Below are 25,347 nucleotides of genomic sequence, written 5' to 3'. Positions count from 1 at the left end.
CAGCGAAGCTCAGACTAGATGCCACTGTGTGCCGGCAAAGTTGTCCAGTGAGAGGCTGGGTCTGTCACTAGAGTGAGGCTGGCCAGGGCCAGGCTACTGTCCAGTTGAAGCCCTGTGGACTGCGGCTGTATATCCCCGAGGCATTGCCCTGAGTGAGGCTGTGTCCAGATGACGATGTCCCAGCCACCCACATGTCCCTAAAGTCTGTTGGGTAATGTGTGGGTCACACACTATCTCAGTGCTTGGAGGCTCTGCCTCCTGGCCAAGGCCCCTAAGAAAAACAAACAAAAACCACAGAACAGGAAAAACCAACACCCTTCCCTGACACAGACCTTTGGGCTCTCCCGGAGGCTGTCCCGGGGGCTGCTGCACCCCTGACCCAGACCCTTCTGCAGCTCTGAGCCAAAAGGGGCTCCACCCCTCCTCCTACCCAGACTCAGTCTCCAGCCTTGAGCCCCGCGCTGTGCTTAGCCATCTGCACTCCCCAGACGTGATCCCCAGGAGTCCCCAGCCTCCGCGCACGCCGACGCCCAACCCCAAAGCCTGAACGCTAGCAGGCGGTGTCTGAGGCCCCTTCTTCATCCACGGGGGTGTTGGATCTGTCCATACAAATACATTGCCCAAAGGTGCTTCCAGCATCCGGTCCCGGCAACCCTCGGCGGGGCCGCCCTCAATCCCCGCCGCCCTGCGGGGCCCCGGGCGGCACCGGCGTCTTCTTAAAGTTCTTCCTGGCCGGGGCCCTGTTCGCGCCACCGTCCGCAGGGCCGTCAGGGGCGTCGTCGGCTGGCCTCGCGACCGCGGCCAGGGCGTTCATGGTGCCGAGTGCCCGCAGCAGGGCGGGGCCGTGGGGAGCGGCGCGGGGGGCGGCGCGGGGCTCCCGGCGGGCCGGCAGCGGCTGCTGTGGCGGCAGGGGTGGCAGCAGCTGGCGCAGGGCGTCCAGCTCGGCGCGCAGCTCCGCGCGCAGCGCCTCCAGCCCCACGCCCAGCTCGGCGCGCACAGCCGCCAGGCCCTCCTGCAGCCGCCGCTCGCTCACCTCCAGGACGCCGGCCGGGTAGGTGGCCCCGCCGCGCGGCTCCCCGCACACGGAGCACGTGGAGCCGCTGCTGCGCGCGTCCGCTTGTTCCGCGGCCTTCGGCGCCCGGGCCTCACCCGCTGCGGCCCCTGCGCGCTCCACCAGCCGCCGCAGCCGAGGCGCGTCGGCCCGCGCCGCTGCCTCCGCCCGGAGCTGGCCCCGCAGGGGAGCCAGGCGTCCCGGGGCGCGGGCTTCTTCAGGGTCCGGCCCTTTGGGCTGCGGCCCGTGGTCTCGCCGGCGGCCAACGGCCCGTCGCAGCGCCTCGCTCGCGCGGTACGCACTGCGCGCCTGCACCCACGGACGCCCGGGTTCCGCCGCCATCCGCACCGCCACTGCCACCGCCACCGGAGCCGGGCCTGGTCGGGAGTCCCAGCCGGCAGCCTAGCGACCGCTGGGGCTCCAGCGACGCTCCGTGGAGAGGGCCCCCGGGACGGCTGTGGGAACGACCGAGGCCTCGGGGAATCTGGCCTGGGGCCCGGAACTCCAGTAGGGCCGGGGGGGGGGGGTGGATGGAGACCCAGGGGACCCCCGGCGGGGCAATGCCGGTAGGCTTGAGTGTGCTGGACCTGCTCTAGGGGACTGCGCTGTGTTGGTGGGTTGAGCAGCTTGGACTGGCTTCTGGGCAGGGGCTGACAGGATGTGGAATGAAGGCTGCAGAAGCCTAGGCGCCCAGACCAGAGTCAGGAACCAGGCTTGCACCCTGTACTCTAAACAGCTGTCCCCTCACAGTCAGGGAAAGGCAGGTGTGGTTATGGACCCGCCAGTTCCCAGTCCTCCTCACCGCTAGGGCTACCCCTTCTATGCCATAGTCCAGGTCGCTATTATCTCTGCCCCCACCCCTACAGCTGCAGGAATCTGTCCTCCTCGTGGTCGCCCCCATTCAAGCTCTTCAGGGGTCTGGGTGGCTCTCTGCTGTGCCCCAGTCCTCAGCCACTGGATGTCCCAGCCCACCCTACACTGCGTTCCAGACATGTCTTCTTTTACCCAACAACCTCAGCCCTCTGGGCCTTTGCTCAGGCAGTTTCTCCTGCTGGGAATGCCCCCCTCCCACACACACACCATTTGCCTGGTGGCTCCCACTCATCCCTCCTCTGCAGGACAACCTTCCTTGGCCACCCCAGCCCCCAGCAGGTGACTCAGGCTCCTCGCCCCCATGTTTAAATGGCTCTGTTTTCTGTCCACCTGGATCCACAGTAGGGGCCCTGAGCACCGGACGACTGGGTCACTCAGTTTTCAGAGGTACTAAACATGCGGGATGTTGGAGGCAGGAGTAGATGAGTGAATGAGTCTGGGGCTGAGGGTCCTGGGTAGGGCAGGGCCTCTACCACCCACCCTGGTCAGCCCATGCACCTCCTCAGCTTGGCATTCAAGACCCTCGTAGTCATCCTTCCTGGCTTTCCTGTCCTTGCCACCTTCCCCACTTGTGCTGGCGCTCCTCACCACTGTACTCCATCCTTTTTCACCCCGGTGCCTTCACCCATACAACTGGCTGTGGCCATCACAGGGTCATGGGCAGTGCACTGTGGGCAGCATCCCTCTGCTCAGCATGCTGTTCTCACCGGACCCTAGGGCCTAGTTAGGACTCTGGGTGCCCTGGGGGCCTCCCCAGCAAATTGTGGGGAGGGCGGTTCTGGTGTGAATCCAGGCTGGGCTGAGAGGGAGATGGCAAGGTAGCCACGGGGACCTGTGTCCCCTGAGCGCACAGGGGCCTAGGTACTATGTAGCTCTGTGCCCGTGCGTGTGTGTGTGTGTGTGTGTGTGTGTGTGTGTGTGTGTGTGTGATTGAGGGTGCTGCCAACCCTGTTTTTTGGCAGCCCTGGACCCAGGCCGCCATGAAGACTTCTGGATCCCCTCTATTCATTCATTCATTCATTCATTGTAGCCTCTCTGGAAGGTGCAAGGGGAGGTGAGAATTTGGCACTCTGTCAAACCCCACAGACCCCTCCATTTCTGCTGAGTCACCTGACCCCCTGGGACTTCCAGCATCTGGTTCTGCTGGTCCCTAGGGCCTTGTTAACCATATTCCTGCCCCCCTCCCCTCAGTAATTAAAATATTGCAGACAGTAATGCCCTGGATTCCTTCCCCAGGCCTGCTGGAGTCAGGTTGTGTGACCCAGGGGCTCTGTCTCCTCCGAGCCTCACCTGTGAAGTGAAGGAGGCCCCTAACATCCATGGTGGGGGCACAGCAGGGAGCCTGGGAAAGGCTGGGGAGGGGGTGGGGGGTGATGGTGGACAGACTCCAGATCTGTGATGTGGTATGAGAGCCAGGAAGGGTGGGGCTGGGCTGCCAGGGCAGACAGGGGCGGCGAAGTTTTCTGACTGATATGGTAGGAACAGAGCCTTTGCAGTGAAGAGCTGATGACCCTGCAGGTGCTGCAGATATGAGGTCATGGCTGGTGGCAGAGAGTCCCAAAATCATGGGCAGACAGATTACCCAGGATCAAGTGCAGAGTGGGAAGGGAGGCCCCGGGGACCCCAACCAGCCCTGAGGGGGGCTGCAGAGGCATTGGTGAGGGGTAAACAGGCAGCTGTGGTCAACATGACCCTGAGCCCCTGAGGTCAAGTGCAGCAATAGTCAAGAAATAGGTTGCGGTGACCGTAGCCTGAGCCTCACAGGTGGGGGGGGGCAGCAGAAGCTGAGGACTGGAGGTGAGGGGATAGGTTGGGGAGCCCTTGCCTAGGCTCATTGGTCAGAACAGAGGTAGCTTTGGAAGGAATGGGACAAGAAGCAGGAACAGAGCTACTGAATGGGCCAGGGGGACTGGCACACAGGCCTGCTTTCTGGTTCTTCTGCTTTCTAGAATATCCTCATAGGCCAGCCTGCCTGGCCACCTGCACAGAGGAACTGAGTGGGGCCCAGTGCAGGGCCCAGCTCCTTCCCCACTCCGGCCCCCTCTGTGTACTCAGGGCCAGGGCCAGGTCTGCTGGGGGTGGGGAGGCTGGCTATCACAGCTCCGGGAGCTGTCCCCATCTGGGCTCTGTGCATTCAGGTGGGCCCCTCTGCACAGGCAGGGTTGGGTGATCAGTGGGCTTGGCCACTGATTAACTCAGAGCCTGGGAGGAGGGAAAACCCTGGGCTCTGCCTCTCCCTGGAGAAGGGGGATAGCCTCCACGTCACTGAACTGCCTCACCTTTGCACTCTGTTGCCATGAAACCCTGGCGGCCACCCAGAGAGGAGGTCTTATTTTCCAAAGCCCGAGGGCGGTGGGAGCCGGGGAAGAGTTCAGTGGGCGGGGCCAGGCGGGCTTTGTATGTCGAAGGGGCCCTGGTGGCCTCGGAGGGGGCAGGGGAGCCTCCCAGTCATCATGGGAGTGTCTGGAAATGCAGATGCCCAGGTCACCCCCTCCGCCAACCCCACGAGGTAGAACTGGAGTGTGAGCGTTCAGGGCACGGCGGTCTTTATCTTCTTCTGCAACTGTCTGCAAACGAAGTTCTGGCCCAGCCTGGTTCTCAGTGAAGGGGGCACAAGGTGGGGAGACCCTCCCGGGTTGGCTCTGAGGGTTGGGGGAGGGGGAGCCCCAGGGGAAGCGGGAAGTATGGTCTGCCCTGGGCCCCCAGCCACCCTGGGAGGAGAAGGGGGCTAGCCTTGTTGGCTGGGCCTGGAGTGGGCTGCTCCTTGCCTTTCTGGTCACAGACCCCAGCCCTCAGCACGGACTCTAGAGCATGGGTGCCCACCCATTCTCTAGCCAGCTGTGCTGCTTGCTGTGGGAGCCAGACTGACTAGGTCCCTGGCTTGGCTGGGGCCTGGGCCTTGGCCCCAGGGGTCTTAGGAAGGGAAGGCTGTGGTACCTTTGGGGCCTCGAAGTGCAGGCCATGTAGTGGAGTGTCAGTAGCCTAAGCAGGCAGCTTGGGCTTGGGCCATTGCTCAAGGCACCACCCTGGGCTAGTCATGCTGCCTCACGGAGCTCTGGTGGCCCTGTTGCCTTGCTTCAGTGTTCCCAGCTGTCAGAGCCCAGGGCTAGTGTTTGCTGGCCAAGGGATGGTGGGGGTGGCAGTGGTGATGGATGTTGGGAGGTGGACAGGGGCCATGGGAGGCCTGTGGCCTGAGGGCAGATCTGAGCTGCAGGTGGCTCCTCATTTAAAGAAGGGGCCAAAGGGTCCGGGGCTTCCTGTGGGGACTGGACTTGGGCACACTCTGCCCCTGAACACCCCTTGGCTACAAGGCCTTGGAACTGTTCCCCAGTCTCCTGGTGGCTCTGGATACCCAGGCATTCCCTAGGAACTGTCCTGGGGCAAGGGGCTCGGCAGGGGACAACTCATTACCTAGTAAGGACCTTGCCTGACCTCAGTAATGAGCTCATTACCTGATAATGACCTTGTTTGCCTTATCCTGGCGTCAGCAGCCGTAGAACGTCTGGCCTGGGGTGGCTCTGACCAGTCGTGACCGTGGTCTTCTGCCTCCTCACCCGCCCCAGATGGGGCATCAGTCCCTCCAGCATCTGTGTGCCCTGCAGGCCCAGCCTGGGCTCCCAGTGGGACCATTCTGGTTTCCTGACCACCCCCCAGCTGCACAACCTGGGCAGGTGAACCCTTTAACCTCCGTGCCTCCCTCCCTTACCCACAGGTGGGGCAAGAGGGTCTGCGTGGAACAGAGGGAGGAGGGCCGCCTCTGAGGGACATTCTCGGACCACACAGGGCTCCTCAGAGGCCCCCCTTCTACCGGCTGGGGTAGGGGGTCTCCACGTCAGGACCATCCACACAACCACTGGTCCCCGGCATGGCCCCTCATCTCCTCACTCCCAGTATAGGGGAGCATGGGGAGGTCTGAGGGCTGGGTCAGCCTGCCCCATCAGGGTCCCCTCACCTCCCCTGTGGCCAGAGGGCATTTCCCTGTCCTCAACCCTCTTCTCTTAGCACCACTAACACAGCTGGCTATGGTCTCCTACCCACACCCTCCTGGTGATCCCCGACCCTGGCAGACGCCTCTCACTCCCATGCCATCCCCCTGGATCCCCCATACCACCCCCCTTCTTCAGTGAGAAGTGAGAAGGCCTCACTTCTCCAGGCCTCGGGTTTTGCCCTTATGTTCTCAGTGGGAGCCTGATCAACCTAATTTTTTTTTTTTTTTTTAAGATTTCATTTATTTATTTGAGAGAGAGAATGAGATAGAGAGAGCATGGCGGGGGGGGGGGGGGTCAGAGGGAGAAGCAGACTCCCTGCTGAGCAGGGAGCCTGATGTGGGACTTGATCCCGGGACTCCAGGATCATGACCCGAGCCTAAGGCAGTCGCTTAACCAACTGAGCCACCCAGGCGCCCCCAACCTAATTCTGAATAAGACCCACCTCTGCCCAACATCCTCCACGAACTGCCACCTCACTCCTGCAAGAAGCTGGGATCCTGCGTGCCCCCAGGGCTTGGGACTGCCCCCTCAGTGACCCGCTTCCTCTTGCTCCCCATGCCAGCACCACCCCCCACCCCCCACCCCCGAGCCTGTGCACAACCTGCTCCCTCTGCCTCAGGTCACAGTTTACATGGCCTCCTAGAAAGGCCTGCCCTGACCCGGGGGCCCTTCCCCATGCTGCCCCTGCATCTGCCTACCTGGAACTCAGCAAACCTTGCATTTCCTCCTGGAATGTGGGGTCTCTGGTCTCTGTCCTTGTTTGGTTTTGACTTCCAATAGGTCAGGGACACCACGGCATCCTCAAGGTCCAGAAACTTGTGCCTGGCACACAGTAGGCACGGCATAAATCCACTCCCCGTGAATGAAGGTGTCTGCACTGGGCTTGGCACTGAGTAAGCACTCAGTGTTGGCTTTATTTCCAGGCCTGCAGGGCAGGGGTGATCGTGGAAGGCCCAGCTTGCAGGGCTGGCTGTGTCTCTAGTGTCCCCTGCCTGGGATGGCCTGAGGAAGGGCAGGGTCCTCGCTTAGCCCGAGCCTAGGGTTTCCTCACTCTGCCTGGAGTTGGCTCTGGCCAGGCTCTCTGCCCTCACCCTTGACGTGCCCCCATGGGGTGGGGTGGCACGGGAGGGGTTGGAGAGTATACAAGTGGGGGGAGGTTGGTGTCAGGGAGGCCTGGGCTGCATAGGGGGAAGAAGTTGGGGGTGATATTCATGCAGGGAGAGGGTGTTAGGACTGGGGGCAGTAGAGGAGGGTGCAAGTCACAGGAGGGGAGCCCTTACCACTCCCCACCCACCCCACTGAACCCCCTCTGAGTCTTTTCATGAGTCTTGCATAAGGGATGGACACAAGGGAGTGTGAGTGTAGACCGCTTTCCAGGATTTGAACCAGGTCATGTCAGACATCTGTGTATACCCTTGTAACTAACACCCACATCAAGATCTTTCCCCTACACCTTCCTGTCTCAAAATTCAGTTCAAAGGAGATCAGTTTTCTCTTTATTATATGTTTAATGTCATGTATGATAACACACAAGATAACACATAATATGCATGTCTGCTAAAAGCATCCCAGCAGAACAACTGTGAGTCAGCTACCCAACCCAGGAATTGCTCCAGTACCAATGAGTCCTCTCCTTCTCTCCAAAGGCACCTGCTGTGCTGAATTGTGTGTTTCCCTGGCTTTTATATATATATCTTGTCATGTATGTAGGTATCTCTACACAGTGTGTCATTTGGTTTCGCTTGTCTTTGAGTGCCATAACAATGGCATTAGTCCGTGTGTGCACTTGTGGGTCTTGCCTTCTCCACCTAACGTTACTTCTGAGATTCATCAGGTTGCTGGGGTGGAGCTGGTGTTCATTCTTTTTCACTGCTGTATAATATTCCAGTTGATTTGGGCATGCTCCTGTCAATGGATATTTGAATCATTCGTGTTTTTTGCTAGTACTAATTGTGCTTCTATGCACATTTTTGTACCTGTCCCCTGGGACCCATAGGCAAGAATTTCTCAAAGGAATATATTGGGGTGTGGACCTGGTGTAGCACCATGTAAATATTTGAGAGAATGCCAAATTGTTCATGAATTCCTACCTTCACCAGCAGTATGTGAGGATCTCTGTTGATTCACAAGTATCTAACACATGGTCCTGACAGGATTCTTGTATTTCGCTAATCAAGTGGGTGTTAATTGATATTTCACTGTGCTTTTACTTTGTGTTTCCTTCAATACCGGGGAAGCTGTGCATCTTTTCAGATGCTTATTCACCACTGATGGTCCTGGCTCTCTGAAATGCTCATTCATGACTTTTGCCCATTTTCCTATTGAGTTGTTTTGGTTTTCTTTTTTCTTATTGAATTGTAAGTGTCTTATTTAATTCATTTATTTTATCAAAATATGATTTGCATTTAGTATAGTGTACATATTTTAGGTGTACAGGTGGACTTTTATATTCATGTTTACTCATTGTCTTTACTCTTTACTCATGGTCTGTTTGGGCTGCTATATAACAAAATGCCATAGACTGGGTGGCTTATAAACAACTGATTTTTTTTTATTTCTTCAAATTTATCAGGAGTGACTGAAATAAAAAATATAATTGAATCCCATCATCATGGAAATGGCTTTAAGAGAAAACTGGTCAGATGAATATTACTGCTTCCCGTTTTCAACCAGTGGAATAGTTGCCATTGATAAACAAACAGCCAACAGTCTCTCAAGAATGCTCAAGATATGTTATATAATACAACATGCCTGTTCACAGTGGGGGAAAGACTAGGAAAAAACTCATGTGAACTTCTTGATTTCATCATACAAGACCAGCACAAAAGCACCACCCATGCCTCTGAGAACATTGGACCATGCCCCCTTGAAAAACGCTTTGGCTCCTTCAACACGAGCGATCTTCCTCTAGCAGTCTACTGTACCTGTGTACATGATGTCAGTTCCTTTGTGCCCTGACTGCATCACCATTCAGTGGCGAACAGGGTCGAATGGGTAGGAAGTCAACTGAAATTTTTTTTAAAATTTTTATTTATTTATTTGAGAGAGGGAGAGAGAGCGAGAGAGCACGAGAGTGGGGAAGGCCAGAGGGAGAAGCAGACTCCCTGCTGAGTAAGGAGCCTGATGCGGGACTTGATCTCCGGACCTGGAGATCATGACCTGAGCCAGAGGCAGACGCTCAACTGACTGAGCCACCCTGGTGCCCCGAGACAACAGAAATTTCTTTCTCACAGTTCTGAGACTGGAAAATTTGTGATCAGGGTGCCAGCATGGTCACCTTGCACTGAGGGCCCCCTCTTGGTCCAAAGCTTGTCCTTTCTGGCTGTGTTGTCACTTGGTGGAAGGGGTTAGAGATCTCTCTGGAGCCTCCCTTATAAGGCACTAGTCCCATTCATGAGGGCTCCTCCTTCATGACGTAAGTACATCCCACAGACCCCCACCTCCTAATACCATCACATTGGGCATATGAATTTGGAGGAACACAAACATTTAGACCATAGAACTAACACTCACATCAAGATATACAATATTTATAGCACCCAGAAGGCTCCCTCTCAGTCAGTACCCACAAAAAGCAACTGCTGTTTAAGTCAATAAACTTTAAACATTTGGAATGATCTTTAAAAAAAAAAAGATTTATTTATCCATGTGAGAGAGAGAGATAGAGCACACAGTGGGGAGGGGCAGAGGGAGAGGGAGAGAAAGTTCCAAGCAGACACCATACTGAGTGCAGAGTCTGACCTGGGGCTTGATCTCATAACCCTGAGATCACAACCTCAGCCGAAACCAAGAGTTGGTTGCTCAACCGACTGCCCCCCACCCAGGTGCCCCATTAGAATGCTCTTTTGTCTATTATGTGTATATGTGCAAATATCTTTTCTCAGTTTTTTATAGCAAATGATTTTGGAACTTCCTTTGTGGTGGTGTTTGATGAACAGAAGTTTTAAGCTTTAATGTAATTGAGTTTATCAACCATTACTTTTGTTAGTGTGTTTTGTGTCTTGCTTAATAAAAATTTTCCATCCAGTAGCAAAAAGGTAGCCTTCTATATTTCCATTTAAAAACTGAAAGTGTTGCTTTTAACATGTAGTCTCATATCAGTATAGAATTGATTTTTGTGCTTGGTGTGAGGTTGGGACTCAATCCTCAAGGTTGAGGTTGGGACAAGTCAATTTAGATAATGGATTATCCCAGTAGTGCTTATTTGATGTGCTACTTCTGTTATATGTGCTTGGGCCTATTTTCAGGCTCTCTGGTTTGTTCTGTTGGTCATTTTGTGTATCCCTGCATCACTATAAGAGTGTCTTAATTATTATAATTCTACAAAATGTTTTGCTATCTGGTAAGACAAATCTTCACATCCTATTTTTCTTCACGAGTGTCTTGGTTATTCTTGTCTCTTCCCTTTTTAATCTACATTTTTGAGTCAGCTTATCAAGATACACACATGCACACACACACACACAGACACACACACACACACACACACACACACGCGGAATTTTTATTGGAATTTTTAAAGTTTTTCTTGGAATTATATTAAATCTGTAGACCAATTTGGGAAGAATTGACAACTTTATAATACCAAATCCTCCAGTCCATAAACATGGTATGTTATCTCTCTTATTTAGATCCTTTAAAATATCTTTTGTTTTTTTTCTTAAGTAAGCTCCACAGCCAGCATGGAGCCCAGCGTGGGGCTTGAACTCACAACCCTGAGATCAACACCTGAGCTGAGATCAAGAATCAGCTTCTTAACCAACAAAGACACCCAGGTGCCCCTAAATATCTTTAAATCAAATTTTATAATTTTTCCATACAGGTTTTGCCTAATTTTTGTTCAGTGTTTTAGTTACCTTTAGTTTCTATTATTGTAAATGGTGTATTTTTAAATAGTCTTTTTTGCCTGTTCATGATTAGTATATAAAACTTGGCATATTTATTTTTATTTTTTATTGTTATTGTTATGTTAATCACCATACATTACATCATTAGTTTTTGATGTAGTGTTCCATGATTCATTGTTTGTGCATAACACCCAGTGCTCCACGCAGAATGTGCCCTCTTTAATACCCATCACCAGGCTAACCCATCCCCCCACACCCTCCCCTCTAGAACCCCCAGTCCGTTTCTCAGAGTCCATCGTCTCTCGTGGTTCGTCTCCCCCTCTGATTTACCTCCCTTCATTCTTCCTCTCCTGCTAGCTTCTTCTTCTTTTTTTTCTTAATATATATTGCATTATTTGGTTCAGAGGTACAGATCTGTGATTCAACAGTCCTGCACAATTCACAGCACTCACCATAACACATACCCTCCCCAATGTCTTTCACCCAGCCACCCCATCTCTACCACCCCCCCACCACTCCAGCAACCCTCAGTTTGTTTCCTGAGATTAAGAATTCCTCATATCAGTGAGGTCATATGATACATGTCTTTCTCTGATTGACTTATTTCACTCAGCATAAGACCCTCCAGTTCCAGCCACATCATTGCAAATGGCAAGATCTCATTCCTTTTGATGGCTGCATAATATTCCATTGTGTATATATACCACCTCTTCTTTATCCATTCATCTGTCGATGGACATCTTGGCTCTTTCCACAGTTTGGCTATTGTGGACATTGCTGCTATAAACATGGGGGTGCACGTACCCCTTTGGATCCCTACATTTGTATCTTTGTGGTAAATACCCAGTAGTGCAATTGCTGGATCGTAGGGTAGCTCTATTTTCAACTGTTTGAGGAACCTCCATACTGTTTTCCAGAGTGGTTGCACCAACTTGCATTCCCACCAACAGTGTAGGAGGGTTCCCCTTTCTCCGCATCCCCACCAACATCTGTCATTTCTTGACTTGTTAATTTTAGCCATTCTGACTGGTGTGAGGTGGTATCTCCTTGAAGTTTTGATTTGGATTTCCCTGATGCCGAGCAATGTTGAGCACTTTTTCATGTGCCCGTTGGCCATTTGGATGTCTTCTTGGGAAAAATGTCTGTTCATGTCTTCTGCCCATTTCTTGATTGGATTATTTGTTCTTTGGATGTTGAGTTGGATAAGTTCTTTATACATTTTGGATACTAGCCCTTTATCTGAGATGTCATTTGCAAATATTTTCTCCCATTCTGTCGGTTGTCTTGGTTTTCTTGACTGTTTCTTTTGCTGTGCAAAAGCTTTTTATCTTGATGAAATCCCAATAGTTCATTTTTGCCCTTGCTTCCCTTGCCTTTGGCAATGTGTCTAGGAAGAAGTTGCTGCGGCTGAGGTCAAAGAGGTGGCTGCCTGTGTTCTCCTTTAGGATTTTGATGGACTTCTATCTGACCTTTAGGTCTTTCAACCATTTGGAGTCTATTTTTGTGTGTGGTGTAAGGAAATGGTCCAGTTTCATTCTTCTGCATGTGGCTGTCCAATTTTCCCAACACCATTTGTTGAAGAGACTGTCTTTTTTCCATTGGACATTCTTTCCTGCTTTGTCAAAGATGAGTTGACCATAGAGTTGAGGGTCCATTTCTGGGCTCTCGATTCTGTTCCATTGATCTATGTGTCTGTTTTTGTGCCAGTACCATACTGTCTTGAGGATGACAGCTTTGTAATGGAGCTAGAAGTCCGGAATTGTGATGCCGCAAGCTTTGCTTTTCTTTTTCAAAATTCCTTTGGCTATTCGGGGTCTCTTCTGGTTCCATACAAATTTTAGGATTATTTGTTCCATTTCTTTGAAAAAGGTGGATGGTATTTTGATGGGGATTGCATTGAATGTGTAGATTGCTCTAGGTAGCATTGACATCTTCACAATGTTTGTTCTTCCAATCCATGAGCATGGAACGTTTTTCCATTTCTTTGTGTCTTCCTCAATTTCTTTCATGAGTATTTTATAGTTTTCTGAGTACAGATCCTTTGCCTCTTTGGTTAGATTTATTCCTAGGTATCTTATGGTTTTGGGTGCAATTGTAAATGGGATTGACTCCTTAATTTGTATCTCTTCTGTCTTGTTGTTGGTGTATAGGAATGCCACTGATTTCTGTGCATTGATTTTCTATCCTGCCACTTTACTGAATTCCTGTATGAGTTCTAGCAGTTTTGGGGTGGAGTCTTTCGGGTTTTCCACATAAAGTATCATATCATCTGCAAAGAGTGAGAGTTTGACTTCCTCTTTGCCGATTTGGATGCCTTTGATTTCTTTTTGTTGTCTGATTGCTGTGGCTAGGACTTCTAATACTATGTTGAATAGCAGTGGACATCCCTGCCACGTTCCTGACCTTAGGGGGAAAGCTCTTAGCTTTTTCCCATTGAGAATGATATTCGCTGTAGGTTTTTCATAGATGGCTTTTATGATATTGAGGTATGTACCCTCTATCCCTATACTCTGAAGAGTTGTGATCAAGAAAGGATGCTGTACTTTGTCAAATGCTTTTTCTGCATCTAATGAGAGGATCATATGATTCTTGTTCTTTCTTTGTTAATATATTGTATCACGTTGATTGATTTGCGGATGTTGAACCAATCTGCAGCCCAGGGATAAATCCCACTTGGTCGTGGTGAATAATCCTTTTAATGTACTGTTGGATCCTATTGGCTAGTATTTTGGTGAGAATTTTTGCATCCATGTTCATCAAGGATATTGGTCTGTAATTCTCCTTTTTGATGGGGTCTTTGGTTTTGGGATCAAGGTAATGCTGGCCTCATAAAATGAGTTTGGAAGTTTTCCTTCCATTTCTATTTTTTGGAACAGTTTCAGGAGAATAGGTATTAATTCTTCTTTAAATGTTTGGCAGAATTCCCCTGGGAAGCCATCTGGCCCTGGGCTTTTGTTTGTTGGGAGATTTTTGATGACTGCTTCTATTTCCTTAGTGGGTTATAGGTCTGTTTAGGTTTTCTATTTCTTCCTGGTTCAATTTTGGTAGTTGATACATCTCTAGGAATGCATCCATTTCTTCCAGGTTATCTAATTTGCTGGCATAAAGTTGCTCATAATATGTTCTTATAATTGTATGTCTTTGGTGCTGGTTGTGATCTCTCCTCTTTCATTCATGATTTTGTTGATTTGGGTCATTTCTCTTTTCTTTTTGATCAGTCTGGCCAGGGGTTTATCAATCTTGTTAATTCTTTCAAAGAACCAGGTCCTAGTTTCGTTGATCTGTTTACTGTTCTTTTCGTTTCTGTTTCATTGATTTCTGCTCTGATCTTTATTATTTCCCTTCTCCTGCCAGGTTTAGGCTTTATTTGCTGTTTTTTCTCTAGCTCCTTTAGGTGTAGGGTTAGGTTGTGTATTTGAGACCTTTCTTGTTTCTTGAGAAAGGCTTGTATTGCTATATACTTTCCTCTCAGGACTGCCTTTGCTCTATCCCAAAGATTTTGAACAGTTGTGTTTTCATTTTCATTGGTTTCCATGAATTTTTTTAATTCTTCTTTAATTTCCTGGTTGACCTATTCATTCTTTAGTAGGATGCTCTTTAGCCTCCATGTATTTGAGTTCTTTCCGACTTTCCTCTTGTGATTGAGTTCCAGTTTCAAGGCATTGTGGCCTGAAAATATACAGGGAATAATCCCAATCTTTTGGTATTGGTTGAGACCTGATTTGTGACCTAGGATGTGATCTATTCTGGAGAATGTTCCATGGGCACTAGAGAAGAATGTGTATTCCGTTGCTTTGGAATGGAATGTTCTGAATATGTCTGTGAAGTCCATTTGGTCCAGTGTGTCATTTAAAGTGTTTATTTCCTTGTTGATCTTTTGCTTAGATGATCTGTCCATTTCAGTCAGGGGGGTGTTAAAGTCCCCCACTATTATTGTATTGTTTTCAGTGTGTTTCTTCGCTTTTGTTATTAATTGCCTTATATAATTGGCTGCTCCCACGTTAGGGGCATAGATATTTACAATTGTTAGATCTTCTTATTGGATAGACCCTTTAAGTAGGGTATAGTGTCCTTCCTCATCTCTTATTACAGTCTTTGTTTTAAAATCTAATTTGTCTGATATAAGGATTGCCACCCCAGCTTGTTTTTGGTGTCCATTAGCATGGTAAATTGTTTTCCACCCCCTCACTTTCAATCTGGGGGTGTCTTTGGGTCTAAAGTGAGTCTCTTGTAGACAGCATATCGATGGGTCTTGTTTTTTAATCCAATCTGATAGCCTGTGTCTTTTGATTGGGGCATTGAGCCCATTTACATTCAGGGTAACTATTGAAAGATAGGAATTTAGTGCCATTGTATTGCCTGTAAGGTGACTGTTACTCTATATTGTCTCTCTTCCTTTCTGGTCTATGTTACTTTTAGGCTCTCTCTTTGCTTAGCGGACCCCTTTCAATATTTTTTGTAGGGCTGGTTTTGTGTTTGCAAATTCCTTTAGTTTTTGTTTGTCCTGGAAGCTTTTTATCTCTCCTTCTATTTTCAATGACAGCCTACCTGGATATAGTATTCTTGGCTGCATATTTTTCTCCTTTAGTGCTCTGAAGATACCATGCCAGTCCTTTCTGGCCTGCCAGGTCTCTGTGGATAGGTCTGTTGCCAATCTAATGTTTCTACCATTATAGTTTACATATCTCTTCTCCCGAGCTGCTTTCAGGATTTTCTCTTTGTCTCTGAGACTCGTAAATTTTACTATTAGATGTCAGAGTGTTAACCTATTTTTATTGATTTTGAGAGGGGTTCTCTGTGCCTCCTGGATTTTGATGCCTGTTTCCTTCCCCACATTAGGGAAGTTCTCTGCTATAATTTGCTCCAGTATACCTTCTGCCCCTCTCTCTCTTTCTTCTTCTTCTGGGATCCCAATTATTCTAATGTTGTTTCATCTTATGGTATCTTTTATCTCTCGAATTCTGCCCTTGTGATGCAGTAGTTGTTTATCTCTCTTTTTCTCAGCTTCTTTATTTTCCATCATTTGGTCTTCTATATCACTGATTCTCTCTTCTGCCTCATTTATCCTAGCAGTTAGTGCCCTCATTTTTCATTGCACCTCATCAATAGCCTTTTTGATTTCGATTTGGTTAGATTTTAGTTTTTATTTCTCCAGGAAGGTGTCTCTAATAACTTCCATGGTTTTTTCAAGTCCAGCTAGTATGTTTAAAATCATGATTCTTAACTCTAGGTCCGACATCGTACTATTGTCCATATTGAGTAGGTCTCTGGTAGATGGTACTACCTCTTGTTCTTTTTGCTGAGGTGATTTTTTTCATCTTGTCATTTTGTCCAGAGGAGAATAGATGAATGAGAGAACAAAATGCTAACAGGTTAACAACGTCCCCAGAAAATATACTCTAATCAAATCAGAAAAGACCTGAAACCAGGGGAAAAGAAAGGGAAAGAAAGAAAAAAGAAAGGGGAAAAAAAGAAAAAGAAAAAGATAAAAACAAACAAAAACAGAACAAAACAAAAAAAAAACCTGAATATGATCAAATATGATCAGGCTGGTGCATAGATTAGTGCCACGCACTAGATTTTGGGTGTATTTTAGTCTGTTAGAAGAAAGTGCCTCCTAAAATTTTAAAGAAAGAAAGACTTATCTATGTACAAAATAAGGGTTGATACAATGAAGGGATGGAAGATGACTGTAAAAATGAAAATTATAAAAGATTTTATAAAAGGAATTGATAAGAAGTTGTTTGAAAAAAGAAAGAAGAAGATTTAAAAAAAGAAAAAAATGGGAGAGAATGGGATCAGGCAGGAGACTAGAACAGAGCCATACACTAGTGATTTAGGGTATATTTTGATCTGTTAGAAGAAACTGTATCTCAAAATTTTAAAGAGAGAACAACTTATATATATATATGCCAAAAATAAGGGTATCTACTATGAAGGGATAGAATATGACTCTAAAAATGAAAAATAAAGAATTTTTTTTTCAAAAAGGGATTGATAAGTTGTTGGTTTTAAAAGGGAAAAAGAAAAATTAAAAAAAAGTTAAAAAAATTAACTTTGAAAAACTAATGAATCATGGTAAAAAAGTCATGAATTCTATGTGCAGTATTCCCCTAGCGCTGGAGTTCTCCCGTTCTCCTTGATCAGTAAACTTGGTCTTGGCTGGCTCTTCCTGCTGCTCTTCTGGGGGAGGGGCCTATTGCCGTGGTTCCCGAATGTCTTTGCCGGAGGCGGAATTGTCCCGCCCTTGCCGGTCCAGGCTAGGCGATCTGCTCGGGTTTGCTCTCGGGAGCTTTTGTTCCCTGCAAGCTCTCGGTACAGCTTTGGAGGACGAGAGTGAAAATGGCAGCCTCCCAATCTCCACCTGGAGGAGCCGAGAACTCGGGGCCCCGCTCCCCAGCGTGCCCCCAGAGAAAAGCAGTCACTCCCGTGTCCCCGTCTCCGGCCGCACTCCGTGCTCACCCGGCCTGTGACCCAAGTGTTTCTATCTCTGGCACCCGACCCCGTGTGGAGCCTCCAAACCCAGCAAATTCCTGCGGTGCGTTCCCGCGACGCTCCTCCCGGGGGAGGGAGGGGAGTCTCCCCGGCTCTGCTGCTTTTTGGGTCCCTGCTGGAGGAGCAGTGGCCCAACTGGGCCACAGATCACAGTTTATGGCAACCCCGACCTGAGAGCTCCGTCTCTGCAGCCGGCTTCCTGGCTTCGATACCTGGGAGCTCTGCTACACTCAGGCACCCCCGGTCTTTCTGTGACCCCGAGGGTCCTGAGACCACACTGTCCCGCGAGGGTTCCTCCCCCAGTTGAGCCACTGGAGCGACGTCCCTCAACGGAGCCAACTTCTAAAAGTTCCGATTTTGTGCTCCAGGGCTCTATCACTTGCCAAAAGTGGCCGATGGAGGCCCCCTCCCCCGCCGTCTATCCTCCCGAATATCGCCTCGGATTCACTTCTCCGCACGTCCTACCTTCCAGTAAGTGTTCGCTTCTCTGTTCAGAGAGTTGTTGCTACTCTCCTATTCCGTCTCCTGTTGAGTTCGTAGGTGTTCAGAATGGTTTGATCCCTATTCAGCTGAATTCCTGAGACCAGACGAAATCCAGGTCTCCTACTCCTCCGCCATCTTGCTCCACCCCCCCAAAACTTGGCATATTTGTATATCATGATCTTATAGTCTGTTGTCTTATTAAACTCTCCTATTACTCCTGGGAATATGTAAATTATTTTAGGTTTTGTAACAACAGTATAAAGGAGAGAAAATGGAGCTATATAAAAGCAAAGTTTTTATATACTACTGAAATTAAATTGGTGCTATATGAACTAGATTGCTATAAATGAAGATGTGAATTATAATCCCCAAAGCAATCACTAGGAAAATAACCAAAATATATGTAGTAAAAGAAACAACAGGACATTAGAAAATATCTATTTACCATAAAAGAAGGCAATAATAGAGGAACTGAGGAACAAATGAAGACATAAGGCATATAGAAAACAAATGGCAAAATGGCAGATGTAAGTTCTGATCAGTAATTTCATTAAATGTAAATTGATCAAACACTTCCATTAGAAGCAAAGATTGGTAGAATGGATTTATTTTTTTTAAGATTGTATTTATTTATTTATTTATTTATTTATTTATTTATGTATTTATTTGAGAGAGAGCAAGCACAAAAGCAGTGGGGAGGGCAGGGGGAGAAGCAGACTCCACCCCCTCCCCCCGAGCAGGGAGCCTGACGTGAGATTTGATCCCAGGACCCTAAGATCAGGACCTGAGCAGAAGGCAGAAGTTTAACCAACTGGGCCACCCAGGCGCCCCAGGTAGAATGGATTTAAAAACATGATCCAACTGTGAGTTGTCTATAAGAGACTCAATTTGGATTCAAACACACAAATAGGGGTGCCTGGGTGGCTCAGTTGGTTGAGCGTCTGCCTTTGGCTCAGGTCACGATCCCAGGGTTCTGGGATTAAGCCCCACATCGGCTCCGTGCTCAGCGGGAGGCCTGTTTCTCTCTCTCCCCCCTGCTCATGCTCTCTCTCTCTCTCGCTATCTGTCTCTCTCTTTCAAATAAATAAATAAAATCTTACAAAAAAAACTTACAAAGACACAAAAACTTTACAAGGAAAGGTAGGAAAAAAAGATATTTCCTGCAAGCATATAACCAAAAGAGAGCTGAGTGGCTATACTAACATCAGATAAAATAGACCTGAAAACAAAAATTGTTACTAGAGACAGGACATTATATAATGGTAGGAGAGTCACTCCATCAAAGTGATGTAACAATTATAAACATATAGGCAATATATGTACCTAACAACATGGCCTCAAAGTGCATGAAGCAAAAACTGACACAGTTGAAAGGAGAAATAGACAATTCAACAATAAGACTTGGAGGCTTCAACACCCCACTTTCAGTAATGGCCAGAACAACTGGACAGAAGATCAGCAATGAAATGGGGGACTTGAAGAAGACTAGAAAGCAACTAAACCTCACAGAAAACTACAGAATGCCCCACCCAGCAACAGCAAATACATATCTTCTCATGTGGACATAGAACAGTTTCATAGACCATTAAACAAGGAAAACAAGGCTCCATACATTTAAAAGAAATAAAGTTATAGAAAGTGTGTTCTCTGAGCACAAAGGGATGGAATTAGAAATAACAGGAAATTTGTAAAATTTACAAATATGTGGAAATGAAACAACAAACTCCTAAATACCCAGTTGCTCAGAGAAGAAACCACAAGGGAAATTAGAAAATATTTTGAGGTTAATTAAAACGAAAGTTTGGGACGCCTGGGTAGCTCAGCTGGTTAAGTGTCTGCCTTCGGCTCAGGTCACTATCACAGGGTCCTGGGATAGAGTCTGAATTGGGCTCCTTGCTCAGTGGGGAGCCTGCTTCTCCCTCTGCCTACTGTTCCCCCTGCTTGTGCTCACTCTCTCTCTCTGACAAAGAAGAAAGAAAGAAAGAAAGAAAGAAGAAAGAAAGAAAGAAAGAAAGAAAGAAGAAAAGAAAGAAAGAAAGAAAGAAGAAAGAAAGAAAGAAAGAAAGAAAGAAAGAAAGAAAGAAAGAAAGAAAAGAAAAGAAAGAAAGAAAAGAAAGAAAGAAAGAAAGAAAGAAAGAAAGAAAGAGAGAGAGAAGAAGAAAGAAAGAAAGAAAGAAAGAAAGAAAGAGATGAGAAGAGAGAAGAAGAAAGAGAGAAGAAAGAAGAAAGAAAGAAAGAAAGAAAGAAAGAAAGAAGAAAGAAAGAAGAAAGAAAGAAAGAAAGAAAGAAAGGAAAGAAAGAAAGAAAGAAAGAAAGAAAGAAAGAAAGAAAGAAAGAAAAAGAAAGAAAAAAGAAAGAAAAAGAAAGAAAGAAAGAAAGAAGAAAGAAAGAAGAAAAAAGAAAGAGGAGAAAGAAAGAAAGAAGAAAGAGAAGGAAGAAAGAAAGAGAAAGAAAGAAAAAGAGAAAGAAAGAAGAGAGAAAAGAAAAGACAAGAAAAGAAAGACTTTAAAAAAAATGAAAGTTCAACATACCAAGATTTAATTGATGCAGCAAAAGCACTGCCTAGAGAGAAATTTAGAGCTATAAGCCCCTACATTAAAACAGAAGAAAGCTCTTTTTTTTCGTTTTTAAAGGAGTCTCCATGCCCAGCATGGAGCCCAGCGCGATGCTGAACTCATGGCCCTAAGATCAAGACCTGAGCTGAGATCAAGAGTTGGACGCTTAACCGACTGAGCCACCCAGGTGATCCAAAAGCTCTTCTTTTTTGAGATTTTATTTTTAAGTAATCTCTACACCCAGTGTGGGGCTTGAACTTACAACTCTAAGTTCAAGAGTCACATGCATTACTGACTGAGCCAACCAGGCACCCCCTGGAAGAAGGCTCTTAAATCAACAACATAAACTTCTACCTTATGAAACTGAGAAATAAATGCCAACTAGAACCCAAAGCAAGCAAAAACAAGAAAATAATACATATTAGGGTGAAAATAAATGAAATGGAAAATAGGAAAACAATAGAGAAAATAATGAACCCAAAACTGGGGTCTTTGAAAAGATCAACAGAGGGGCGCCTGGGTGGCTCAGTCGTTAAGTGTCTGCCCTCGGCTCGGGTCATGATCCTAGGGTCCTGGGATCGAGCCCTGCATTGGGCTCCCTGCTTGGCGGGAGGCCTGCTCCTCCCTCTCCAGCTCCCCCTGCTTGTGTTCCCTCTCTCAGTGTGTCTCTTTCTGTCAAATAAATAAGAGATTGTGTTAGTGATTTAAAAAACTTCCTACAAAGAGTACACTTATCGTGATGAGCACTGAGTAATGTATAGAAATTTGAATCATTATATTGTACACTGAAACTAATATAACGCTCTATGTTAATTATACTGCAATAGAAAATTTTAAAAAACTGGAGGAAAAAAAAAAAACTTCCTGCAAACATAAGCCCAGGACAAGATGGCTTCACTGGTGAATTCTACCAAACATTTAAAGAATTAATACCTTCACAGACTCTTTCAAGAGATACAGGGGAGGGAAACACTTATCAACTCATTGTATGAGACCAATATCAACCTGATACCAAAGTCGTCACAAAAAAGAAAACTACAGATCAATATCTCTTATGAGTATGACAAGGGACGAGAGGAAGAGGGTACTATCTTTCCAGACTGTCTCTTAGTTGATGGAGGGAGGGAGGGAGGGATATTAAATAGTTTAACTGGTAAGTGATTGCATTTACATTAAATAAGTATGTATGTATTATAGGTTACAAGGACATGTGTGTGATTTTAAAAGAGGCAAAAACACTCGAAAGAGGTTTTGAACTTGCAGAGACACATTGCCTATGGATCCTTAGAGGTCTTTGTGCAACTTTCTTGGACAATAGGGATAAATGAGGAATCAGCTTTCTCTTCTCTATCCAAAACTTGAATACTGAAACCTTAAGGCCTCTGACTTATGGTACCATATTTGGATGTCCAGAGGTCAGACTCTTCTGCTCCTTGGGACATAGCCCTCTTCATTCATGTTGTAAAGGACCCAAAGGCAGAAGAATGGAGGCAGGGCCCTGGGCTCACACATGCCACCAGCCCCAACACTTAAGCCTCTTGTCTTTCCTGAGCAAAGTGTCAGGATTCCAGGCCTGATGTGATCTCCCGGTTGGAGCAAGGCTGATTGCCATGGATGGGATGAGGGATATCCTTAGGGGGCCCTCTCCAGGTGGGAGGGAGTCTTGGGTGCTCACACACAAGGCTGTCCAGCAAGCCGGTGGTTTCTAGACATGGGGCCACAGAGCCTTCTCCCAGGGGAAGTCGGGGTTGCTTCAGGAACACTGAATAGCCTCAGTCCTGCCTCTGGGTGCCACTTGTTTGAGCATGAAGCTTCTCCTGCTCCTATTTGCTCATGTTCTGCAGTGCACACCCTTCCACCGATGCTCTATAAATGGTGCCTCTTCTAGACTGCACTTGGCTTCTCTTGCATTTCTCTCAGGTGCCCGCTGTCATACGTTTGCTGACTTGCTTAACCACGCTGGCATCTCTTGATTTTGGTGTTGAGTTGGGCTGTGCTCTTCTCTGCCTTCTCTGCACTTAGTTCCCCTTTTCAGTATCTCTTCTGTCTGTTTCCATGGCCCCAGTTGTCGCCCTTCAATCCTCCATGAAGGACCGTTTTTATTCTCTGCCCCCATCTAATATTCTTACTGGAACCTCTGTAACCACTTTTTGTCCCTGTCTCACTTCTTGCTTATATATCACAATGGCTTCCATTCTCTGTGCTCAAAATTCCATAGGTAACTCATATAGATTATTATTTGAAAGCTGACAAAGCCCATTAAACTTATACGTGTTTCAGTTACTTTATGCTTCAGTTTCCCCATAGAAGTTTCTTCTGTGACAGAGATTCTACATTTGTAATTTCTTTCAGGCCAAGAAATAAGAATTCGAACCAAAGATTCAAATCTGAAGCAAATTTTTTCTGAAGACTTTTCCCCCTGGACCAGCACAAAAGCTCAAGTCAGATGACATTTTGTAATCCCCAAGTGAAGTCTCAGATTTTGGTGACTACTTAGGGTGTCACTGGAGATTTCTCCTGGTAAGTAACTGTCATTCATAAGAAAAAGCCTTATTCAGGAGAATGTACTTAAATGTATTGAATTTGGGGGAGACTTTAGTCTGAACTCAAATCTTATTTCAAGGGAACATATTCCTGAAGGTTACACAGTGCATAACTGTAACAATGATAGAAATAACTTCACACAACCCAGAACCTAATTAATCAAAAGAGAAGCTATGCAGGTGAAAAGCCTTACAAATATAGCAAATGTGGAAAACACCTCAGCTGCATTGCATAACTTACTCAAATTCAAAGAAATATTGGAACTTCAGAGACATACTGTCTCATAGTGGAGACAAGCCTACAATTGCAAAGGATGTAGGTATACATTCAGTGATAGTGCATGTCTTCTTATTGAACATCAGAGACCCTATGTATATATGTATACTTATGTATGTGTGTATTTTGTTATTGAAGTATAATTAACACACAGTGTTATATTGGTTTCAGATGTACAACCTATTGATCCCACAAGTCTACGCATTACCCAGTGCTCACCACAATAAATATGGTTACCATCTGTCTTAACTATATGTCATTACAACATTATTGACTATATTCTCTATGTTGTACTTTTCATCTCCATGACTTATTTATTTTATAACTGTGTTATTATGATATTATTAACTATATTCTCTACGCTGTGCTTTTCATCCCCATGACTTATTTATTTTACAACTGGAAGTTTGTACCTCTTAATCCCCTTCACCTATTTTGCCCAGCCCCCTACCTCCCATCTCTCTAGCAACCACCAGTTTATTTTCTATATTTATGAATCTGTTTCTGTCTTTTTGTTTCGTTTTTAGATTCTACATACGGGTGAAATCATACGGTATTTATCTCTCTCTGTCTGACTTATTTTGCTTAGCATAATACTCTCTAGGTCCATCCACGTTGTCTCATATGGCAAGATCTCATTCTTTTCGGTGGCTAAGTAATATTGCATTATATATATATATATATATATATTTCCTTCATCCATTCACCTGTCAATGGATAATTAGGTTGCTTCCATGTCTTGGCTATTGTAAACAATTCTGCAATAAACATAGGGGTGTGTACATCTTTTTGAATTACTGTTTTGCTTTCTTTTTTTGCTTGTTTTAATTTTTTATTTGAGTCTAGTCAACACACAATGTTACATTAGTTTCAGGTGTAGATGTGAAATCTCATTAGCGTAATGAATGTAAGAGAGCCTCTAGTCATACCTTTACTCTTAATTAACATCAGAGAATTTTCTTTGGAAAAAAGTTCTACAAATGCAGAAATTGTGGGAGATCTTTCATAGGGGTCACACCTTATACAACACACATCCAGAGAGATACCATATGATGGTATTACATATAATGTAAATGAAAATCATTCCCCTGGGACTTGTTTCTCATCCTACTTCAGAGAATCATACTGGGGAGAAACCCTATGAATGTAATGAATGTGAAAAAGCTTATAGTCAAAGTACTTACATCATGTGATATCAGAAGTTTCACACAGATGTGAAAGGCTATTATTATTATTAAAGAGAGAGAGAGAGAGTGCATGCTTGGGTGCTAGTGGGGGGAGGGGAAAGGGAGAGGGAGAGAGAGAATCTTAAGTAGGCTCCATGTCCTGCATGGAGCCTGACGTGGGGCTTGATCTCAGAACCCTGAGATCATGACCTGAGCCAAAATCAAGAATCAGATGCTTTACCAATTGAGTCACCCAGGCTTATTAATATAATCAGTTTGGGAAGGCTTTTAACTAAACTACATATCTTACTTTGCATCACAGAGCTCATACTGGGGTAAAACTCTATCAGTGTCCTGAATGTGGCAAAGTCTATATTCATAGGTCATCCTTTATTCAACAAAAAAGGATTCATATTGGAGAAAATCTATTTGAATATAAAAAATATAGGAAAGACTCTACTCAGAGCATTCAGCTTATTTTCTACCTGAGGATAAATATGGGAAAGAAATCCTATGAATGGACTGAATGCAACTAAGTCATAGGATCCTCAACTTAAGAGGATCCATACTAAAGAAAAAACCTTTTGAATGTAATGAATGTGAAAATTTTTCTGATGGAATAAACATCTTACTCAACACCAAGAATTCATACCAAGTAAAACCTTATAAATGCAATATGTGGCAAATCTTTCAGTAGAGTATACACCTTAATCAACACGAGAGAACTCATACTGAAGAGAAACCCTACAAGTGTAGTGACTATTTTTTTTTTAAGATTTTTATTTATTTATTTGAGAGAGAGAGAGAATGAGAGATAGAAAGCACGAGAGGGAAGAGGGTCAGAGGGAGAGGCAGACTCCCCACTGAGTGGGAAGCCCGATGCGGGACTCGATCCCAGGACTCCAGGATCATGACCTGAGCCGAAGGCAGTCGCTTAACCAACTGAGCCACCCAGGCGCCCTGTAGTGACTATTTTAAATCCTTTGGTCAGAATGCATTTGTGACTCAACACCAGAGGATGCATACTGGGGGAAAACCCTATGAATGTATGAAATGTGGGCAAGACTT

The 25,347-nt window shown here is 46.3% G+C and overlaps 1 long non-coding RNA gene across 1 annotated transcript; it reads left to right on the top strand.

The window, feature by feature from the left end:
• Nucleotides 1–915: 915 nt before the first annotated feature.
• On the top strand, nt 916–23,486 carry LOC113913043. The gene is made up of 3 exons (XR_003517076.1): nt 916–1,051; nt 22,646–22,813; nt 23,285–23,486. It is a non-coding gene; the product is annotated as an uncharacterized LOC113913043 (long non-coding RNA).
• Nucleotides 23,487–25,347: the final 1,861 nt, after the last annotated feature.

The sequence above is a fragment of the Zalophus californianus genome, chromosome 14, assembly GCF_009762305.2.
Source record: "Zalophus californianus isolate mZalCal1 chromosome 14, mZalCal1.pri.v2, whole genome shotgun sequence".
NCBI classification, from domain to species: Eukaryota; Metazoa; Chordata; class Mammalia; order Carnivora; family Otariidae; genus Zalophus; species Zalophus californianus.
The sequence above is the reverse complement of the archived record's forward strand: the minus strand, read 5'-3'. Positions and strand labels throughout refer to the sequence as shown.